This window comes from Schistocerca nitens, chromosome 1, assembly GCF_023898315.1.
Source record: "Schistocerca nitens isolate TAMUIC-IGC-003100 chromosome 1, iqSchNite1.1, whole genome shotgun sequence".
NCBI lineage: Eukaryota > Metazoa > Arthropoda > Insecta > Orthoptera > Acrididae > Schistocerca > Schistocerca nitens.
This window is the reverse complement of record NC_064614.1, coordinates 743,123,354-743,146,721: the sequence shown is the minus strand read 5'-3', so window position 1 is coordinate 743,146,721 and position 23,368 is coordinate 743,123,354. Positions and strand designations below refer to the sequence as shown.

Genomic DNA, 23,368 nt, shown 5'->3' with positions numbered 1-23,368 from the left:
CTTCGATTAACACATTAACTCTTTCTTTACGGGAGGTGCCCTATCAGTCTGTGCCTGAAAACACTTTACTCCCCGATTCGATTACATTGTTCTTCATTAGTTGCTCGATCTGTCCAACTAATCTTCAACATTCTTTTGTAATATTACGTTTAAAACGCCACTATTCTCTTCTTATCTGTACTATTTCCGTCCGTATTCTGATTCCATATAAGGCCTCCCTTCAAACAAATACCTCCAGAAAAGACTTCTTAACATTTAAATTTTTATTCGATATCAATAACTACCTCTGTTTTAGAAAAATATTTTCTTGTTATTGTCAGTCTGTATTATATATATTCCCTTTACTTCCGCTAGACACTATCCATTTCTGTCAGCTGATCTCCCACAGTCCTTTGCCCTCTTTGGTGGAATTACGGTGTTATTAGCAAACGTTAAAGTTTCCATTTTTTCTCCCTGAACTTTAATTCGCTCACAAATTTCTCCTGAATTTACTTTACTGCTTGCTCATTGTACAGACTGAATAACGAGGCGAATAGACTACACCCGTGCATCATCTTCTCTCGACTACCGCCTTCTTTTCGTGTCTCTCGACTTACAGTTGCAGACTAATCTTTGTTCAAGTTATAAACCATATTCCACCACATGTATTTTGTGCCTGGTAACTTCAGAATTCCAGAGCAGGAAAATAAGTATTAGTTTCATAAGAGAATGGACTGGTTTTCTTCGTTTCCTTAGCACTGATACTCCACTGCGTCCACGGAATCAGTGGCGAAGTTGTTACAACTGCCAGTGGCTGCTTGCATCCGCTCCGGCCCAACCTGCCTCCGATCAGCTCTGGCCTCTGGACCACGTTGTGCTGCCGCGGCCTTGATATGACGGCATTATTACACGCGGCCCGCTGTTCACGTCGCCAGCTGGGAAGTGGCCACCCGCACTTTCTCTGTTCCCGGCACAGGCCGATAAGCACAGGTTTCCCTCTCACCGAGCTTCTGGCGGAAAAGTGTGTCGCGCTTATGAACAACAGCCGGGAGGAATCGCCTCTCACACAGCAGGATACCTTTTGAAAATTATGTTCCAGTAACGGGCCTTTATTTAGCAGGCAACAAGGGGGCGCAGAGTTACCATATTGTCACATCATTCACTGTTTGGAGAGAAGCAATGGCGGGGTCACCTACTCTAAGAGTTTGTCCAGGACACTAGCAGCTAGTCATCAACTCTCTATGGTCATTACATTCCTCAATAATAAACTAGATACCTATTACGAATCATCAGAATTTTTCAAAAGACTTCGACAGCGCTGCGCAGTAGGTTAAAGCGCCCATATTTCGGGGTGGTTGCCTAATTCTGGGTAGTTTGGATATACCCCTTGCTTGGTGCAGCATTCTGTAGCTCTCTCTGACAATTAGCAGCGAAGGTCATTGTGAAACTCCATTGTGAGTTTGGTGCCGGTGCTGTTCACGTTTCGCTCATCACAACTGTTTTTGGATCGTGCCCAACAAAAATATTTTCTACAGAATTCAGTTGGAAATCCTTCCTCCAGCCAGGTAAGACGTACTTTCAAAGCATTTCATTTGAGACAGTAATTTGAAGCATGCTCTGACTTATCTAGTCGATAAAAGTGTCGTCTGCAGTTCGCTTAAGGGCCAGGTTGTGCCTAAATGGACTTAAGGGATAGTCCCTAATACCGGGTAGTAAAAGGTTGCACTGTTTCGCTTACCCGAAGTTTGGGATGAGTTTACACAAACTCATGTTCTGAATTTTATTCCAGATGCCAACTTTCCTGTGTTTCAGATACAAAGACATCGGGCCATTGAGGGGTTGGGCATATTGCAGAGCCGCAGCAATAGAAGAGGCTGCAAATAGTTTCAAAACATGTAGGATCTATTATTGTGACTCCCTGGTTTTTTCGTCTATGGATTTTCCTCCTCAGCAATCTGCAACATATGCTGATGAGACCTCAGAAGCTGCAGCAGGGCCACTGTCGGCAACAGTTACTGGAATGGAAGAAACAGTGGTTTCCACTTTTGAAATCAACACGCCTTCTCTGCTTCCACCATCAAACCTATCACCAAGAGCAGGTAAAAAAGCTGTTTTGACGTCATTTCCTTTTAATACGCTTTCTAGCAGTCCCTGGCTAAAGGAAAAAAGAAAGCAAGTACCAAGAGTACAGGAAGGGCACCACCTTCAACATAATTTACGCCAAGAGCTTCACGTGATGCACCTGCAGACGTTCGACAGCTGAGATTACCGAAAGGAAGCTCCTCGTAAGAAAGAACCAGAGGGTCATGGAGCAGCAGGATCACTCCGATTCAAGCGGTGATGAAATCATATTAAAAGACTCGCCATCTAAATATGAATAGGACGAGGGGTGCATTTACTGCAGCTAATTGTACATCTAAAGAGACATGGGTTAAATGCATCGGTTGCTTTCGCTGGTGTTATGAGCTTTGTGCAGGTGTCGACGATGATGCTTGGAAAGATTTTAAATGCATCATCTACGAGAATATCAAAAAGTACAAGGACTAAACATTTTTCTTGTTGTGGCTCAAACGGATGCGGTGCAACCGACAACTATGCAGCACGATTTACTTCGAAACAAACATTTCGTCGTTAAATCTTAGTGTTTATTTACGACCAGTAATAAGGAAACTCAAAATTAGGAACCATATTTTCCGGAGGAAAAGATTACACGTTTTATTTCTTTGTTCTGTTATTACAGAACAAGAAAATATCCAGAAGATTTTTTGCAAAGGTAGTATTTAAATATTCCCTAGTAAAAGTATAGCACATTTTACTTCATTTACAGAAAGCTAATTTATTGGCAGTCTTAAATTTAAAAACAGTACCCGATAAAAGGCCACTTTCCCCGGTATCTCGTTTCACATCTCGACATGCAAACTTAGAAGTTCAGGGGCTCAGTGTGGTGACCAACCTGTGTGAAACGCTCCTCTTCCTTCCGCCTCGCCGATGGCTAAGGCACCTGAAAATAAAAGGAAAAAATACTGTTAACTTTTCTGCTGAACGAAGTTCTTAAAAAGAAAGGAGAAATCGCAAGAGCATTTGTCATTACATCGTACTTCGTACCCCTCCCATTTTCACTGTCAGGAACACTGCACACACAGAGCGACTCATCGACTTTACTCCCTTACACGAATAAACAGATATTCAAAGAAAGGGTATAACACAGGGATGTGATCTTTCGTACCTATTGTTCAATCTATATATCGAAAATCAATTATGGAATTTAAGGAGAAGGTCAGGGGTAGTATTACAAACCAGGGTGAAAGAGTGTCAACGACGAAACTCGCTGATTACATTGCTGTCATCAGTGAAAGAGAGAAATTATTGCAGGACGTGTCGAATGGAATAAACAGCCTAATGAGCACACATTGAGGTTTGAGAGTAAACCGAAGACGGACGAAAGCAATGAGGATTAGTAGAAACGAGATTAGCGATAAATTTAACATTCAAATTGGCAGGCCGCGAAACAGAGAAATTGAAGGAATTCTGGTGCTTTGGAAGCAAAATAGTACATGATGGACGAAGCAAGTGGCACATAAAAAGCGGACTGACACAGGCAAAGAGGTCATTTCTGACCAACGAAATTATACTAATATCAAAAATCGGCCTTACTTGGAGAGAGGAATTTCTGAGAATGTACGTGAGAACCACAGCATTGAATGCAAATGGACTGCGTGAAAAATCTGAAAAGAACAGAATCGAAACGTTTGAGAGGTGGTGCTGTAGAAGTATGTTGGAAATTTGGTGGACTGGTAAGATAAGAAACGAGTTGGTTCTCCGCAGAATCAACGGGAAATGGAACATGTGGAAAAGATTGACGAGATGAAAGGACAGGATGATAGGACATGTGTTAAGACACCAGGAAATAACTCCATGGTACCAGAGGGAGCTGTCAAGCGCAAAAATCGTTGTGGAAGACAGATTGGAGTACATCCAATAAATAATGGAGGACATATGTGTTCAAATGCTTCGCTGAGATGAAGGGCTTGCCACAGGACAGGAATTCGTGGTGGGCCGCAACAAAAAATGGTTCAAATGGCTCTGAGCACTATGGGACTCAACTGCTGTGGTCATTAGTCCCCTAGAACTTAGAACTACTTAAACCTAACTAACCTAAGGACATCACACACATCCATGCCCGAGGCAGGATTCGAACCTGCGACCGTAGCAGTCGCACGGTTCCGGACTGCGCACCTAGAACCGCGAGACCACCGCGGCCGGCGGGCCGCAACAACCCAGCCGCAAAACTGATGACAAAAAAAAAAAAACAAAAAACAAAAAAAAAAAACCGGCGCTCTGCATCTTTATATTTTAGTCTGAGACTATTTTTCCAGAAATTATTTTTAATCACTCAGTTCGGACAGAGGTTTTCAGCAGGTTTACCATTGTTGTAGGCAAAAAGCGAAACAGGAAATCCCTTCCTGATTTTCTCAATTGGAACCAGATCTACCAACCAGCAACCGAATGCAGAAATGTCAACTAACGTTAAGAGCTTCTTAAGAGTGACAAATGAGTTATTCAAAACCTGCATATATTTACGCCAGATATAGTTACTGATGCAGTGCCGGCTTCGCAGATAGTCTGGAGGCCAGGTAAATTTTACATTTTCGTTGAATCATACGCAGTTGATAACTTTTGTTATTAACATGCTATCTCATTACCCATCAGAGGCAAGATCCTTATTGATTTAGAGTATATTAAAATACTCAATCACATCATTACTATCAGTTCCTCAAAAATGGAAGAATCTGCCGAATTACTATGTCTTCAAAACATAAAGAAACGTGAGAAACAATGTGGTTACAGCGATCTGATAAATGACGTCTGCACTTGAATACGGAACTCGTACCGTACGCAGTTTGTATCAAAAGGTATCATCAAGTTAGTATGCTATGTCTTTATTTCTTCCATGTACTTTATGTTTCGCTTGGCAGATCATTGTATTTAGCAGCCAAATTATATACATTATGTGCTCACAAGCTTTCGGACACCTATTAGTGGACATTAATATGCTGTGTTTCCACCTTTCACCCTTATGACGCTTGAACTCTGCTGGGGATACTTCCAACGGCATGACTGAAAGTCTGTGGAGGAATGGCAGCTCCTTCTTCCCCAAGACCCAAAACCAGAGAAGTTAATGATGTTGGACGGCGGGGTCTGGAGGGAAGTCGACATTTTAGCTCATTACAAAACTTTTCCTTTGGGTTCAGGTCGCGAATCAGGCCTGGCCAGTCCATTTCCTGTCCACAACCATTGCTTCACAGATGCTGCTTTATGACATGATGCATTGTCGGGCAGAGACAAACAACCATCTTCTCTGATCTGTTCCTCTACTGTACCAGTTCACAACACTGTCAAACGTATTTATATCTTTCCGCACTTACCATTTTAATCAGCGCAATAAGGGGACCGCACCGTAACCACGAAAAACATCCCCATACCGTAACACCACATCATCCGTACTTCAATGTTGTCACTATACGTGACGGCAGGTAACGTTCTGCAGACATTCGCCAAACCCAAATTTTCCATCGGATTCATCACTACAAATCATCCGTTTCCAGTCCTCTACTGTCCAGAACCGTCGCGCTTTATTCCACATCAGACATCGTTTAGCGTTGACTACAGAATGTGTGGATTACGAGAAGCTGTCCGACTATCGTACCCAATTCTTCTTTACTCCTTACGCACATTCACTGTGTTAGCCGTTAGCACTTTGGAACTCAGGGGTGATACCTTCTGCCGATTTGATGCGATTTTTTTACAACCACCTTTCGCAAAGCTCGACTATTCCCGACTATGTCCGTCAGCACATGAGATGCGCATGGTCTTGGTTTCGCTGTGGTTGTTTCTTCGCGTTTCCACTTCACAGTCACGTCACTAACAGTGGACTTGGGCAACTTCGAAAGGGTGGAAAATGTCCCTAGTGGAATTGTTTCTCACGTGACATCCAATGACTACTCCACGTTCGACACCACTGAACGATCCTGTTGTTAATGCTTCTCTATTGCCAACACAATAGCCTATTTTCATATTGCTGGGTCACATTGCTAGTGGTCAGTTCTGCATGACATAGGTGTGTCCGGATATTTGTGATAACATAGTGTACGTCTTGTCAATATTAGAAACACATTTTGTTCTTATTGTGTTAGGTAAAACGATTATTTGTTATTCTGTATTCAACATTGTTTGAATAGCCACTCATACAGTACAATTACGCGGCCGAAGTGGCCGTGCGGTTAAAGGCACTGCAGTCTGGAACCGCAAGACCGCTACGGTCGCAGGTTCGAATCCTGCCTCGGGCATGGATGTTTGTGATGTACTTAGGTTAGTTAGGTTTAACTAGTTCTAAGTTCTAGGGGACTAATGACCTCAGCAGTTGAGTCCCATAGTGCTCAGAGCCATTTGAACCATTTTTTGAAGTACAATTATACAAAAAAAATGGGATTGCGTCGTTCAAAGGATTGAGTTGAATGCAACGAATACGATAAAAATGAATGTCAGACTGCCATTCCAAATATTTAGAGTTCGATTTCCAGTCTCTCATAGCATGTTTCCTGTCATTTACCACTTCTTACACTCTGACAATGACTTTCTACTGTGAAAAATGGCGCGTTACACTGTAGTTCGTAGTCCACATCAAACTAAGGGTCCTCCTCTGGCTGACCGGATAATGTGGGTGTACAGCCTGGACTGTGCTATTAAAATAATCTTCTACGCTTATACAGGCGTTGTGTCTTGAATTGATCGTTACCAATAGCCTTGATAAGATGTGAGATTTTTATATTGACAAATTTCGCGTTAATAGGAATGTTGCTTACAAAAGGCCTTAGTTTACTTGTAAAAAGTGTGCTACAACATTTATTTGTAACGATTTGCGTGAACGAAGTTAACATTCGCAACATTTCACGATGTACGGAGCTCCGCACTGGTCTGGTGTTACTGTATTTCTACGGCGAAAAGCCCTATTTTTGACGATGACGTATAAACATGTCGGAGAATTTTAAAGTCTCATATGTGCTGAAGTAAAATCTTTTGCTGTACCACTTGAAAATGGCCGAAAGACCGAAACTGCAATTGCGAAATAAACAATTTCTGCAGTCAACAGCGAATTCGATGTCTTTAAAAATATGTATTTAGTATCTGCTCGGGTCGCTCGGTATGTCTAATCAGTGAGAACATTATGAGAACGTCACGCATTTTTAATTCACTTTCTGTTAGAAGACGAGACTGTTACATTTCTTACACTCCTCTCCCCTGACAAAGGACGGTGGTCCTCTGACGGCTTGATATAGTGAGTTAGAGTAATAGGAATATAGAACGTATATTGCGGCAATAAAGTGATGCTGTTTATTTATGGTTAATAATAGGGCTGATTTTAGTATGTATTGTGGAATTCACAATCACAGCACTAGCAGTTACTACAGTTTCCACATAGGCTATGCATGATTGTCTCATGTTCAAAATTGAATTTTATATTCTGGTACAGTACCGATAGACATCCGACAGGTGACGTGAAAACTCCACATATTTAAAGAGAAAGAAAAAGACAACCATTTCAATGCTCCTTCCGTAATTTGTCAGAATATTTGGACTCAGATATGAAATTTCGGGTAACTACACTCCTGGAAATGGAAAAAAGAACACATTGACACCGGTGTGTCAGACCCACCATACTTGCTCCGGACACTGCGAGAGGGCTGTACAAGCAATGATCACACGCACGGCACAGCGGACACACCAGGAACCCCGGTGTTGGCCGTCGAATGGCGCTAGCTGCGCAGCATTTGTGCACCGCCGCCGTCAGTGTCAGCCAGTTTGCCGTGGCATACGGAGCTCCATCGGAGTCTTTAACACTGGTAGCATGCCGCGACAGCGTGGACGTGAACCGTATGTGCAGTTGACGGACTTTGAGCGAGGGCGTATAGTGGGCATGCGGGAGGCCGGGTGGACGTACCGCCGAATTGCTCAACACGTGGGGCGTGAGGTCTCCACAGTACATCGATGTTGTCGCCAGTGGTCGGCGGAAGGTGCACGTGCCCGTCGACCTGGGACCGGACCGCAGCGACGCACGGATGCACGCCAAGACCGTAGGATCCTACGCAGTGCCGTAGGGGACCGCACCGCCACTTCCCAGCAAATTAGGGACACTGTTGCTCCTGGGGTATCGGCGAGGACCATTCGCAACCGTCTCCATGAAGCTGGGCTACGGTCCCGCACACCGTTAGGCCGTCTTCCGCTCACGCCCCAACATCGTGCAGCCCGCCTCCAGTGGTGTCGCGACAGGCGTGAATGGAGGGACGAATGGAGACGTGTCGTCTTCAGCGATGAGAGTCGCTTCTGCCTTGGTGCCAATGATGGTCGTATGCGTGTTTGGCGCCGTGCAGGTGAGCGCCACAATCAGGACTGCATACGACCGAGGCACACAGGGCCAACACCCGGCATCATGGTGTGGGGAGCGATCTCCTACACTGGCCGTACAGCACTGGTGATCGTCGAGGGGACACTGAATAGTGCACGGTACATCCAAACCGTCATCGAACCCATCGTTCTACCATTCCTAGACCGGCAAGGGAACTTGCTGTTCCAACAGGACAATGCACGTCCGCATGTATCCCGTGCCACCCAACGTGCTCTAGAAGGTGTAAGTCAACTACCCTGGCCAGCAAGATCTCCGGATCTGTCCCCCATTGAGCATGTTTGGGACTGGATGAAGCGTCGTCTCACGCGGTCTGCACGTCCAGCACGAACGCTGGTCCAACTGAGGCGCCAGGTGGAAATGGCATGGCAAGCCGTTCCACAGGACTACATCCAGCATCTCTACGATCGTCTCCATGGGAGAATAGCAGCCTGCATTGCTGCGAAAGGTGGATATACACTGTACTAGTGCCGACATTGTGCATGCTCTGTTGCCTGTGTCTATGTGCCTGTGGTTCTGTCAGTGTGATCATGTGATGTATCTGACCCCAGGAATGTGTCAATAAAGTTTCCCCTTCCTGGGACAATGAATTCACGGTGTTCTTATTTCAATTTCCAGGAGTGTATAATGTTGGTATTAAACGGAATTTGACTATCCCAGTACACTGATAAGTGTTCTGTCTTGTTGCATAAAAGCGTCGTTTGGAATAGGAGATAAAAACAGCAGCCGGGTGTTTTGTTACGATGAGTAATGACTTTTCTTAAAATAGGTGCTTACTTCCTAACATGTGTATTGTATGTATATAGAAGTAATTCCCAGAATGATCCTTGGTAGCAGAGTAGCACTAATTAGAATTTTTTGATAGTATACTTTAGAGAAGCAGCCTGCCGGGACTGCTTCTGCCTGTTCGTGTGTGATTTGTCTCGATCTGTATCCTTGAAGACCCTCCATCAAGGTTTTTTTTGTGTTTGTTTGTTTGTTCTTAAGTTATTGGCTTTATGTCGATATGAACTTAAGGACAACACAATATCCAGTCCCCGAAGGGAGAAACGCTTCGGGCCGGCCGGGAATCGAATGCGTGCCCCTTCGGTTAGCAATCTGCCGCGCTGACGGCGCAACTACCAACACGACGTGTGAACGAATGCAGCCTCGTGAATGGCGCCAGAGAAGTTCTGCCAGTCAGCTGACTGCTGTGACGTTGCGTGCAGTTTCCGCTTTCGTGGTATCTGCCACACGGGGACGCAGCGCATTGCACAACGTGAGTCATCGGCTGTTCCCAGTTACGTCACAAGTGTACACGCATCAGACCGCACGAGCGCATGGGCGTTCCGGCCGGAACACCGCTCTCTACACGGACTACATTCACTATAGTTGCGCAAATGAAACGAACAAAAATGACTGATCAGTTTTCCCTTAAGCGTCCCACTCATTCCTTACGAGGAATAGTCATAAAGTTTTAATTATCATCTCGAAAACCTTAAGTTCCAAAATCAATTTTTTATTAGTTTGCAACTACATGACTACACTACTAGTACACATTGAAATTCCCGCTCCATACTACCGCAACACATCGTCAGGGGTGCCAAAACAATAAGGGAGAAGAAGACTGATTAAGCGGAGACGAGTTGCTGTTTTGTCACCCCTAGCGATGTGTTGAGGTAGTGTGGAGCGGGAATTTCAATGTGTTCTAGCCATGTAGACGCGTGCCTGAAAATAACAAAAAAATAATCATCATTTCATGAGGCTCATCGGTGACGATGTTGTCTATACGTACACAAACTGAAATAATATCCATCTGACAACTGTTCAGTTTCTTTCTCTCTTTCTCTATCTTGTACATGGTGTGTGAGAAAAGTAATGAGAATATTTTTTGTCTATCACCGTTTTTATTTTTCTCAAACAATAGTATTGTCTCCGTCAAAGAAACTTGTGCTCTTGATAAGGAATGTTCCCCTAAGGCCTGTTTCAACTTTTGAAATGTCACACTCGCGGGATCCCTAAGTTTGACATAAAGCTTGATTGCATAACATTGCCTTAAATTCTGCTGTTCCATTTTCATAACACACAACAAAAACACAACTTCATTGGAGGCGCTCCCAAAAATCACGTGACGGCTGTGCAGACCTGAAACTCGGACTGAGCATCTGGAGGGAATGAACATATCGGTCTACACAAGCAGAACAACACAGTGTTGGCAGATCGCTCGGAGTTTTGTCAATCTCATTACTTTTCTCGCACACCTAGCGTATTAGCAAGTCTTCTGTAGAGCAGACCACATATGAGAAGTTCATTTGCAAACGGTAAAAGGTACCGTATACACAAAATCTTAACAGGAGAGACAAAAAGTTTTACAACTACAGTAGCATCAGAATATGTTTTCTAGCTTTGTTGTTATATTCAGACAGATGTTGGGACACATTACGCCAAGTCTAAATTGATTTGGTGCCTTCTGACAGAAAATTGCGTTACTTTTGGCAACTGTTGTTCTGTTGTTACTTTATATTACTACAAACAGTAGAATATAGTTGAATATTTAATTTGCAGTGTTTTGTACTGCAGTTTACACTCTTCAAGGCTTGCTTTGAACTGTTACTGACTTCAAAGTTTCGAAATATTGCAAGGCAAATTAGTAAGTATATATTTATTTCGCAAAATACTTTACTCGTTATTTTCACTTACACACAATCTGAACAATGGCCTAAATGGCATTCCCTTGCACTTTTGCAGCAATGTCATCACCAGGCAGAACAATATTAAAGACCTACTCTACAACAAAGTCTACAGGTGAGAAGGAGGTAATCCATGAACATCTATCATCCATAAGGAGATTGACATTATCACAACATCCGTTTCCTACATGTATACTTTGACTTTCGTTCCTGTGTAAATTTTTGAAAGATATTGATATTATAAACATGAAAATTAAAACTCTCTTGAATTTCAGTTGGTAACAAACGTGCAGCATTGCAGAAGCCACTGTCATGTTCACAGCTAATTTGAGGCCTAACACTAGCATTTATTGCATGCTTATTTTGTCTCGCGACAATTTTCTTAATGGATTTTCAGTTTCTGTTGGTGAATCACAGTATTCAAATGGGTCTGAGCACTATGGGACTTAACATCTGAGGTCATCAGTCCCCTAGAACTCAGAACTACTTAAACCTAACTAACCTAAGGACATCACACACATCCATGCCCGAGGCAGGATTCGAACCTGTGACTGTAGCGGTCGCGCGGTTCCAGGTTGAAGCGCCTAGAACAGCTCGGCCACACTGGCCGGCAATCACGGTATTCATCTGATATATCAAACTCTATAATTTAATTAAAGCTCAGAATAAAAAAAACGCCAGATACGTTCTTACCACATACAGTGTCTTGTAAACAAATGTCGGCCATGTTGTGTGTGACGTCATTACCAAGAAGAGCAATGATACTCTCTATTATGAACCGCGAGTCTTAAGGGGAAATGTACAACAGATACGATAAGTTTTGGCATACACAACAGTTCTTATTCCATAGATGATGGTCTTAGGCAGCACTGGGACCTGTTACCTTGTTTTTCAGTTTTTTGTGAAGTGAACATATATTATAATCGGAGCTACTCCGTAGAGGACTTTCTAATGTATATCAACGGAATGGTGTGTGTGTGTATCTGTATATGTAGCTGCGCGCGCGCTCGCGTTTGTGTGTGTGTGTGTGTGTGTGTATGCGAGAGAGAGATATATATATATGTTGAACACATTATGTGTGTAAAACACTGTATGCGAAAAAGTAGCTTCAGAGAATAACTTAGATGCTGAGCATGTTTTTTCACTAAGAAAATGTACTATAATTCTAAACAAACCCTACGCGTAACATACGCTAGAGCGCAGTTATGGCTCATGGAACATGCAGGCAACTAAACTGACAGGAAGCTGTCACATCGCCAGGTGACTGCAGCGCGTTGGAGAATGATCTGCAGAGGATTGCTGTTTGCTGCAGGGCCCTGCAGTTGAGATTCATCGTAAATGAGTGTATAGTAATGCACTTAAATGGGCAGGGAGATCCATTAATGTGCCATTGTGCAGTTGGCTATAAATCACAAGGAATAGCACCTGCCGTAAAATATCTAGTAGTAAGCGTCCGGAATGACCTTAAGCGAAATGACCAGGGACTGGAAAAGCAGATTCCAGGCAGAGATTTATTAGAAGAGTCCGAAGTCCTAAGCGACGTAACTGATTCACAAAACGGGTGGCTTAGAAAACACTCGTTTGACCGGTTGTGAAGAGTTACTGCTCATTCTGGGACACTTACTCGACATGACTAATGGAAAAGATGAAGAAAGAACGGGGCGTTTCGTCAGGATTCTTCCAATAAGCGCGATTTTAATGCTGAAATATCAAAACACACAGGCAGAGTCATAGTAGAGCTGCATTAATCAATCACTGACAACCAGTGAGAAAATTTCGAATTCTGTGCTATGGTATTCCAAACCGAACATGAAAAACGTTTTACAAACAAACTGTTTTAGCAATTCATATTTTTTATGTACGTTATCAGCGATTCTTAAAATGCCGTTCAGTTTATGAATCTCTTTGTTTAGCTAGAATCTGTGGCAGCAATAAGAAGAAGATATAGCACATAGTTGTAAGTGATATTTCGTAAATCCCAATCTGACCTTTTCAAAAGTGACGTAGCTTATCAGTAGGGTGTGTGCAAATCTCGCCAAGTCTTTAGAACAACGCTTATCACAATTCATTGTTTCTCAACAGCTCGCGTATGAAATTTTTCGGCGAATAGCGGACGTAGCTTGCTTATCGCGCACTTTGTCTGAGATGTCATTACGTGCAAGGCAAAATATGTTTCTGAAGCTCACTGTACCCTGTGACGTTGATTTCGTCTATCTCTTTGTTGATAACATTCACGGAGTTCCTGAATGCACATATCAGTGGAGGTTACCTTGTGACTTGTTTACGTGTATTTACCAGAACTTGACATTGCTATTTCTGAAATTTTGGAAATTTGTGGTAAGTACCTATGGGACCAAACTGCTGAGGTCATCGGTCCCTAGGCTTACACACTACTTAATCTACCTTAAACTAACTTAACGCTAAGGACAAGACACACACCCATGCCCGTGGAAGGACTCGAACCTCCGACGAGGGGAGCCGCGCGAACCGTGTCAAGGCGCAGCCGCTATTTCTGAAGTGAGCTGTAGCAACAATTTTTTAGCGACGTTGAAGTGGCCGAAATAGCTAACCTGCTGTCGCCTACACGAGAAGAGACGCTTCTACATCTACATCTATATCTACATTTATACTCCGCAAGCCACCAAACGGTGTGTGGCGGAGGGCACTTTACGTGCCACTGTCATTACCTCCCATTCCTGTTCCAGTCGCGTATGGTTCGCGGGAAGAACGACTGTCTGAAAGCCTCCGTGCGCGCTCGAATCTCTCTAATTTTACATTCGTGATCTCCTCGGGAGGTATAAGTAGGGGGAAGCAATATATTCGATACCTCATCCAGAAACGCACCCTCTCGAAACCTGGCGAGCAAGCTACACCGCGATGCAGAGCGCCTCTCTTGCAGAATCTGACACTTGAGTTTATTAAACATCTCCGTAACGCTATCACTGTTACCAAATAACCCTGTGACGAAACGCGCCGCTCTTCTTTGGATCTTCTCTACCTCCTCCGTCAACCCGATCTGGTACGGATCCCACACTGATGAGCAATACTCAAGTATAGGTCGAACGGGTGTTTTGTAAGCCACCTCCTTTGTTGATGGACTACATTTTCTAAGCACTCTCCCAATGAATCTCAACCTGGTACCCGCCTTACCAACAATTAATTTTATATGATCATTCCACTTCAAATCGTCCCGCACGCATACTCCCAGATATTTTACAGAAGTAACTGCTACCAGTGTTTGTTCCGCTATCATATAATCATACAATAAAGGATCCTTCCTTCTATGCATTCGCAGTACATTACATTTATCTATGTTAAGGGTCAGTTGCCACTCCCTGCACCAAGTGCCTATCCGCTGCAGATCTTCCTGCATTTCGCTACAATTTTCTAATGCTGCAACTTCTCTGTATACTACAGCATCATCCGCGAAAAGCCGCATGGAACTTCCGACACTATCTACTAGGTCATTTATATATATTGTGAAAAGCAATGGTCCCATAACACTCCCCTGTGGCACGCCAGAGGTTACTTTAACGTCTGTAGACGTCTCTCCATTGATAACAACATGCTGTGTTCTGTTTGCTAAAAACTCTTCAATCCAGCCACACAGCTGGTCTGATATTCCGTAGGCTCTTACTTTGTTGCAGGGATTTCTGTTGCCGCAATTTGGGAACTAAGGCGAAGAGAAGGTTTGGAACCCATTTTATGAACACGAGGTTGTATAACAATATCCTGACTTAAATTCCGAACGTCTCATGAATTTATATGGAATACAGTCAATGGACAATTTGGTTGCTGACTCGTCCTTCGGGCAGCGGCTATAGCAAGTGCCTTGTTGGCTCCTCGTTCCTTCCTTGCGGAGCAACGTCAGTCACTTGCATAATCGCAGACACTATACTGCACCACGTAACCACCGATTACCATTAGACTACTGATCCCCGAAAGCTAGGGGGGGGGGGGGGTCAATGGCCTAATACGTTCACTAGAAACTGGCAGTGAGGGCAAATGAAGGTTCTAGCAGAATAGCCAAGATTCGTGACATATTACGGTGACTGAATTTCTTTTTTTTCTCTTTGCTCCATAACAGACACCGAAGGTATAGATACTCAACAAGCATAATGATATATCCCTTAATGGTAACTGCCAACATAGCACAAAAGCTTTATCGTAACTGCTGGAAGAGCATAGGATATGCGATCAGGATGGATACGAATCCAGTAGCGGATATATGGCATAGTGAAAAAGGGGTTACAGACTAACGTTGCGTCAACTTCGATGTCATTAGAACAGATCACTTGCTTAGCCGAATAAGAATATGCCGAGACGTTACATATTCAACTTAACACTAGCCTGAACTAGTCTGAGGTAAGGGAAACACAGAAGGACTAAGCCAGGATTTCGAATGAAACTTCTCTCGGATGCAAGTCCTGTGCTTTACACACCACACAAGCTCCGTGTGACAACGAACAACGCAAAAACTTTGATTTTGTTTTAAGGTTGCAGTAGTATCGTAATTGGGTTGGGGTTCTTTGGGGGAGGAGACCAGACAGCGAGGTCATCGGTCACATCGGATTAGGGAAGGACAGGGAAGGAAGTCGGCTGTGCCCTTTCTTTCAAAGCAAACATCTCGGCATTTGCCTGGAGCGATTTAGGGAAATCACGGAAAACCTAAATCAAGATGGGCGGACGCGGGATTGAACCGTCGTCCTCCCGAATGTGGATCCAGTGGGCTAACAACTGCGCCACCTCGCTCGGTGTTTCCGTAATTATGTAAAGACTTGGACGAGACTATCGTGGAGAGTTAGATCAAACCAGTCTTCAGATTGATGACAGCAACAACAAATACTCATTTCAGCAAGTGGATCATAGAATTCCGTGATGCGATGAAAATAAGAACATTTTTTTTTTTTTTTTTTTTTAAGGATTGCAACAGTAGTCACGCTAACTCATTTGTGAAACTTAATTCTGTTCAACTGCAGCTGATTTCAGGTAGCACCTAATTATTATTCATGCCAAGGTCATATGGCTTCTCTTACTGAAAACGAATTTGAAGAGACAGCAAAGGACTTGGAAGAGTAGTTGAACGGAATGGACAGTGTCTTGAAAGGAGGATATAAGATGAAAATCAACAAAAACAAAACGAGGATAATGGAATGTAATCACATTAAATCAGGTGATGCTGAGGGAATTAGATTAGGAAATGAGACACTTACAGTAGTAGGTGAGTTTTGTTATTTGGGGAGCAAAATAACTCACGATTGTCGAAGTAGAGAGAATATTAAATGTAGACTGGCAACAGGAAGGAAAGTGTTTCTGAAGAAGAGAAATTTGTTAACTTTGAGTATAGATTTGAGTTTCAGGAAGTCCTTTCTGAAAGTATTTGTATGGAGCGTAGTCATGTATGGAAGTGAAACATGGACGATAACTAGTTTGGACAAGAAGAGAATAGAAGCTTTCGAAATCTGGTGCTACAGAAGAATGCTGAAGATTAGATGGGTAGATCATATAACTAATGAGGAGGTATTGAATAGGATTGGGGAGAAGAGAAGTTTGTGGCACAACTGGACTAGAAGAAGGGATCGGTTGGTAGGACATGTTCTGAGGCATCAAGGGATCACCAATTTAGTATTGGAGGGCAGCGTGGAGGGTAAAAATCGTAGAGGGAGACCAAGAGATGAATACACTAAACAGATTCAAAAGGATGTAGGTTGCAGTAGGTACTGGGAGATGAAGAAGCTTGCACAGGATAGAGTAGCATGGAGAGCTGCATCAAACCAGTCTCAGGACTGAAGACCACAACAGCAACAACAATATAATTGTGAAAAGAATGAAAGATGGATAATTTTCGCAATATTGGTATGTTGTTTGTTTATCGGTAATAATAACAAGGTAGCGAACTTCTATGATCAGTTTAAGCTATGCAGTGCTGCAGTCTTCAAATCTAAACATGATTAAAATACGACTGACATGTAAACAAGAAAATGGAAATTTCATGTAAACAAAACAAAAGGTTTTTTTGTTATCCAGCGCCTTGTTTCGTGTAAACAAGAAAATATATGACAATTATACTTCAGTTAAGTTTAGAATATATTTTCCTATCTGTTTTAAATCTGAAGACGACTGAAATCGGCAGCTGAAGCGGTGACAGCGTGTGGCGTTTGTGACTGTTGCTGTTTAAAAAACACTGTACCGAAACGGGAAGGTAAGAGAAAGCTCTTGATTTGTGCACGAATCAATTCAGGGCAGCGCTGTAGTCAAAGGAGAGTCCTTAAAAATAGGTAGACTGATAGTCGTTGTCGACAGAAACACGACTCACAAAAGCGAGACATGTAAACAAAACCGAAAGCACTTAAACTCCATAGCCAGCCTGTCAAATCGATATTAGAAGATAACGCGGAAGTCGAAGTTCGCTGCGCGCTATATTGCAAAACTCACTGCAGAAGCAGGCATACGTAACAATTCCGACTCTGGCCTAACAAATCATAACAGCAAGTCGCGCCGTGAACCGCCTAGGCAGTGGAGGACTGAGACACGGCTGTCCTTCGGTGGGAGTGAGCGATCCTTACAATTAGGTTACGGAGGCAGAGGCGGCTTGGCGGACTTACGGTTCTTGCGGCGTCGTTGACGCTGCTGTTGACGGGGCACGTATATCCATCCCATTGCTGACCGGGCTGCGGCGCTGGTGCTCCTCCCCAACTGCTGAGAGAGGAATGGGTACCGTTACCGGCCGCGTCCGTATCTATATATCCGGACAGAAGTTGCATGACTCAAGTGCTGCTTTCCGCAAGAGCGCTGCAACCTGTTGCGCAACTCGCCGAAATTTGATGGGCATCGTCTCTCAGTCTTGCCCGTGACCTCTACTGCAGAATGTATTGACCTTCTATGCGCTGACCCACTTATACGGTATTTACTTCCGGATTTGGCACAAAGGCCTCATATCCGGCTGCTTGTTTCGGACATACATTCAACAGAGACAGTGGAAACAGTCGTATTTGATCTGTGTACCAGCAAACGTGTCTTTTAAAAATTACTCCCTCAAAACAATGTTGAACAAAACTGTGAAGAACATTTTAATCATGTTATCCTACTTTTACAAAGTATTACGCGTTTGACAATGTAAATCGAAATGTCGTTCTTCTGGTGCTCAAGAACCTTAAGTGAACAACAGAGACCAAAGACTAATTCAATAGCGTATGGGTAGATCAGATTAGTAATGATGTGGTTCTGAATTGTGCCGGCCGCGGTATTCTCGCGGTTCTAGGCGCGCAGTCCGGAACCGTGCGACTGCTACGGTCGCAGGTTCGAATCCTGCCTCGGGCATGGATGTGTGTGATGTCCTTAGGTTAGTTAGGTTTAAGTAGTTCTAAGTTCTAGGGGACTGATGACCAAAGCAGTTGAGTCCCATAGTGCTCAGAGCCATTTGGTTCTGAATTGTATTGAAGATAAAAACATTTGCTGCACAACTCGCCTAAAAGAAGTGATCAATTGATCGGACACATCCTGGGGCATCAAGGAATGTGAATCTGGTAATGGAGGGAAGTGTGGGGGTAAAATTCTAGAGGGAGACCAATCCTTGATTACAGTAAGCAGGGTGAAGTGGGTGTAGGTTGCAATAATTACTCAGAAATAGAGCCCTAGACTAGCGTAGAGAGCTGCAACATAACAGTTTTTGGGCTGAAGGCAACAAGGGCCATTCAAATTAAAACGAGACAGGGGGAAAAAGTAAATCAAGTGTCTTATTATTTCAAAAACAATTGTCATAACTGGTAACACGTTAATGCCACTGTAAGAGAATTCCGCAGCGTAGTCGAAACAACAGGCGCGCCCGATCCGGGAAGGTCAGGACGACCTTTTTCTTCGACTGCAAGGGACCGCTGCTCACTGAATTTCTGGATCACGCCGCCACAATTAACGCAGTAAGTGGGAACCGTGCAAAGACTGAAGCGCGCTATCAAGTCCAAACACCCAGGGATGCTCTGACCGCTACGGGACTTAACACCTGAGGTTATCAGTCCACTAGAACTTAGAACTACTTAAACCTAACCAACCTAAGGACATCACACACATCCATGCCCGAGGCAGGATTCGAACCTGCGACCGTAGCGGTCGCTCGGTTCCAGACTGAAGCGCCTAGAACAGCTCGGCCACAGCGGCCGGCACAGACGGCATCATTCTGTTCCAGGATCATGCCCGAACCCATTCTGCCAAGATTGTTTCGCTGCGCTGCAATGTTTCGCTGGGGAGCCCTTACACATCCTCCATACAGTCTCTATGCGATTTCCATATTTATGGAACCCAGAAAAAGAGACATTCGTGGCCGTCGACTTGCTTCGGACGATGAGGTGCACGACTGGATGCTATCATGGTTTCGTAGTGTAATAAAACTGGTTATGGTGAGATAAATGTACTAACCGATTCTGGATCATATGAAACGACTGATACCATATTGTAAACGTAAAAAACCAAAAACCGCTACTACATAGGTAAGCGAAAATGTTTAAATTCCCACTACTACATAGCTATGCGAAAATGTTTAAATGCCACCTTTTATAGACATTTAATATAGTTACAACAATGATTTTGGTCTTCTTAAAAAAGATAAACAATTATTTGTATTTTATGTATGAAACGTATTTTCCAAAGATGATTTTGCATAAATAATCAATATATGATAGTAATTTCTTTGCTACCTGTTAGAAGCAAGTTTTTAGTTCAGTTGGTTGTACGAGTTTGAAGTGAGAGAATGGAGTACAAGTTGTGTATGTTTTAATCATTTGTATTGTGAAGTGAAATGACTGAAAACATATGTGTAATTCTCCAGAAAGTCCACTAGTGTACACATAATTTTCGTAGAAGCAACCCAATCATCCTCTAGACGATCATAAAAAGCTAAACCAAAGAAAGGAAATGGATATCGAGCCATCAACTCACAACAAAGAAGAGCAAAAAAAAAAAAAAAAAAAAAAAAGAAAAAGAAAGATGAATATTCTTAAGGAAACTGATTACTTAAATTCGACCGTCACTAACTCTCGCTGCAGTGTGGCAGAGTGGCAAGTGCTGTGAAAATGTGGCCAGCCGTCCAAAGTAGTAACTTACTGCAAAAATTAGTAAATCAACTTTGGGTGACAAGAGGGTGGTGAGGGTCGGAGTAGATGGTTTATCCATGAAGGCACTGACCTCTTGTCGCACGCTGTGATCATATATTAACAACTGTGGCGATTACTTTCAAAGGAATAAGCAGTTTATTTACTTTTTTCCATCAGTCTCGTTTTCATTTGATTACCCTTTGTATAATAGAAACCAAACAGCAATTATAGACAAATAAAAATAAATGCAAAGGTTGTCACCACTCCTATTCTGCATATTAGAGGCAATTAAAGAGTTCTCAGACGACACACTTATGGAAAAAAAATTGCACAACGTTAGCAGATTCGCGTATGACATTGTGATTACAGTCGAATGAAGAATTATACGGCTCACCGAAAAAATTGAATGAATTACTACAAGTCAAATTAAAGTTGAAAGTAAACGAGTCTAAATGAATATCACGAGATTCTCTAGAGACAGATTTTGAAAAAAAGGACAGATCACTCTGGGATATACACTCTAAGAAAAAAATGAAAACAAACCGCAACGCACCACGAAGAAATTATCGGAATGGTACGGAAATCGGTAGATGTGTTCTACATGTACAGACAAACAAGTGATTACAATTTCAGAAAAATTGGTAATTTGTTGAAGAGAAAGACCTTCACGAACTGAGCAAGTCAGTAACGCGGTCGTCAACCTCTGGCCCTTACAAAAGCAGTTATTCGGCTTGGAATTGAATGACAAAACTGTTCGATGTTCTCCTGGGGGATACCGTGCCAAATTCTGTCCAACTGGCGGGCTAGATAGTTAAAATCCCCAGCTGGTTGGAGGGCTCTGCCCATAATGCTCCAAACGTTTTCAATTGGGGACAGATTCATCGAGATTGATGGCCAAGGTAGGGTTTGGAAAACACGAAGACAAGCAGGAGAAATTCTCACCGTGTGAGGGCGGGCATTATCTTGCTGAAATGTAAGCCCAGAATGGCTCGCCATGAAGGGTAACAACACAGGAGCTAGAATATGGTCGACTTACCACCGTGCTGAATGGGTGCCGCAGATGACGACCAAAGGGGTCCTGCTATGAATAGAAATGACACCCCAGACCATCACTCCTTGTTGTCGAATCATATGACGGACGACAGCCAGGTTGGTATCCCACCGCTGTCAGGGCGTCTCCAGACACGTCTTCGCCGGTAATCGGGGCTCATTTCGAAGCAGTACTCGTCACTGAAGACCATTCTACTCAATGACATTCCAAGCCAAAGCTCTTTCTTGAGACGCTCCGGACAGAGGTAGGCCACCGGCATAACTGCACCCACCGTACGGCCTGGCAACCAGGAATGATGGTCTGGGCTGTATTTCTATTCATAGCAGGACCCCTTTGGTCGTCATCCGTGGCACCCATTCAGCACGGCGGTAATTCGACGATATTCTACGCCCCGTTTCTTGCCCTTCACGCAAACCATCACATGCTTAAATTTCAGCAAGATAATGCCCGCCCTCATACGGCGAGAGTTTCTACTGCTTGTCTTCGTGCCTGTCAAATCCTAATTTGGCCAGCAGCGTTGACAGATCTCTTCCCATCTGAGAAAGCATGGAGTATTATGGGCAAGGCCCTCCATCAGTTCGTTATCGTCCGTAGCTCGTGGTCGTGCGGTAGCATTCTCGCTTCCCGCGCCCGGGTTCCCGGGTTCGATTCCCGGCGGGGTCAGGGATTTTCGCTGCCTCGTGATCACTGGGTGTTGTGTGATGTCTTTAGGTTAGTTAGGTTTAAGTAGTTCATAGTGACGTCCAATAACGCTATTAATCAATGCCAAGCCGAATAACCGTCTGCATATGGGCCAGAGATGGACCAGTCCATTATCGATATGCTCCGTTTTTCTGAAATTGTAATCAATTGTTTGTCTGTACATGTAATGTGTGTGTTTGTGTGTGTGTGAATTCCTAATGGATAAAACTGCTGAGGTCGTCGGGCCCTAGGACTTACATACTACTTAAACTAACTTATGCTGAGAGCAACACACACACCTATGCCCGAGGGAGGACTCGAACCTCTGGCTGGAGGCGCCGCGCAGTCCGTGACATGGCGCCTACAAACCGCGCCGCCACTCCGCGCGGTGTCTGTACATGTACATCACTCTACCGATTTCCATCCCATTTAGATAATTCCTTCATGGTGCGTCGTTTTCTTTGTGATGGAGTGTATAAACTCACCCAAGTAAAGGAATTCAGATCGCTGTGGAGCATTATCTCCTCAGGTGAAAGAGGCAAGCGAGAGATAACATCAGGATTTGGTAAGGCCATAGAAGCATTTAATAAGAAGGGACTCTTTCCTATTAATATCCAATGCTACATAAACAGGCGTGAAGAACCCGTGTGTAATAATCTTTGCGTGGAGTATAGTGAGCTACTGCTCAGAGTCATGGACCAGGAGGAATACAAAATAACCGAACTGGAAGCTTTTGAAATGTAGTAGCGGCGAGCACTCCGGATACCATGAACGGACGCCATGGGAAATAAAGAGGTTTTGGAAAGAATTAAAAAGTTTTGCGGAAAGATTAAAGGAAGCAAAAGATGACTTCATTAGCCACGTTCTGCATCGCTCCGAGTGAAGCACCGAAATTATTAAATGGAAAATAGAAGGAAAAAGAGCAAGAGGAACACCTCGAGACCAATTTATGGACGCCATGAAAGAAGCACGGTCATACCATCAACCTAAGAAGATTCACCTGCAGAGAAAACGTCTGAAATGCCATCATGCTTTCCGCTAACCTCGGGTCTGAAGAAGGAGAAGAAAAACAATTTGAGTAAGTGGCCAAGAGTCAACTGTGTTGTAGTCATCTTATCCATTACAGACAGAAAAAGAAGGGGAGTTAGTATTAAAATAGCTCTGTGACAGATGGGCAAGGGAATTGGCCGTTAACTTCACAGAGCAACCATTCCAGATTTGTCTTAAGCGATGTATGGAAATTCTGAGACTTTAAATGTAGATGGACCGGCAGGGATTTGAAACGCGGTCCTTCCAAATGCGGATCCAGCGTGTGACCACTGTGTCACCTTTATTGTTCGACTGTGTTCAAGTATATCTCACTGGAGCGTGGCACTGCCACAGGTTGAAATTCATGCCCTTTTATTCGTTTAATGAAACTTTCATTATATACACTCCTATA

At 43.5% G+C, this 23,368-nt stretch overlaps 1 long non-coding RNA gene across 1 annotated transcript in view; it reads right to left on the bottom strand.

The window, feature by feature from the left end:
* LOC126236942 (uncharacterized) overlaps nucleotides 1–17,813 on the bottom strand; it is a 31,614-nt gene extending 13,801 nt beyond the window's left edge. The window contains exons 1-2 of the long non-coding RNA XR_007545012.1: nucleotides 17,715–17,813; nucleotides 2,933–2,980 (exon numbers count right to left, since the gene is read on the bottom strand). This is a non-coding gene — a long non-coding RNA (uncharacterized LOC126236942). The remainder of the gene's footprint in view (nucleotides 1–2,932; nucleotides 2,981–17,714) is intronic.
* Nucleotides 17,814–23,368: the final 5,555 nt, after the last annotated feature.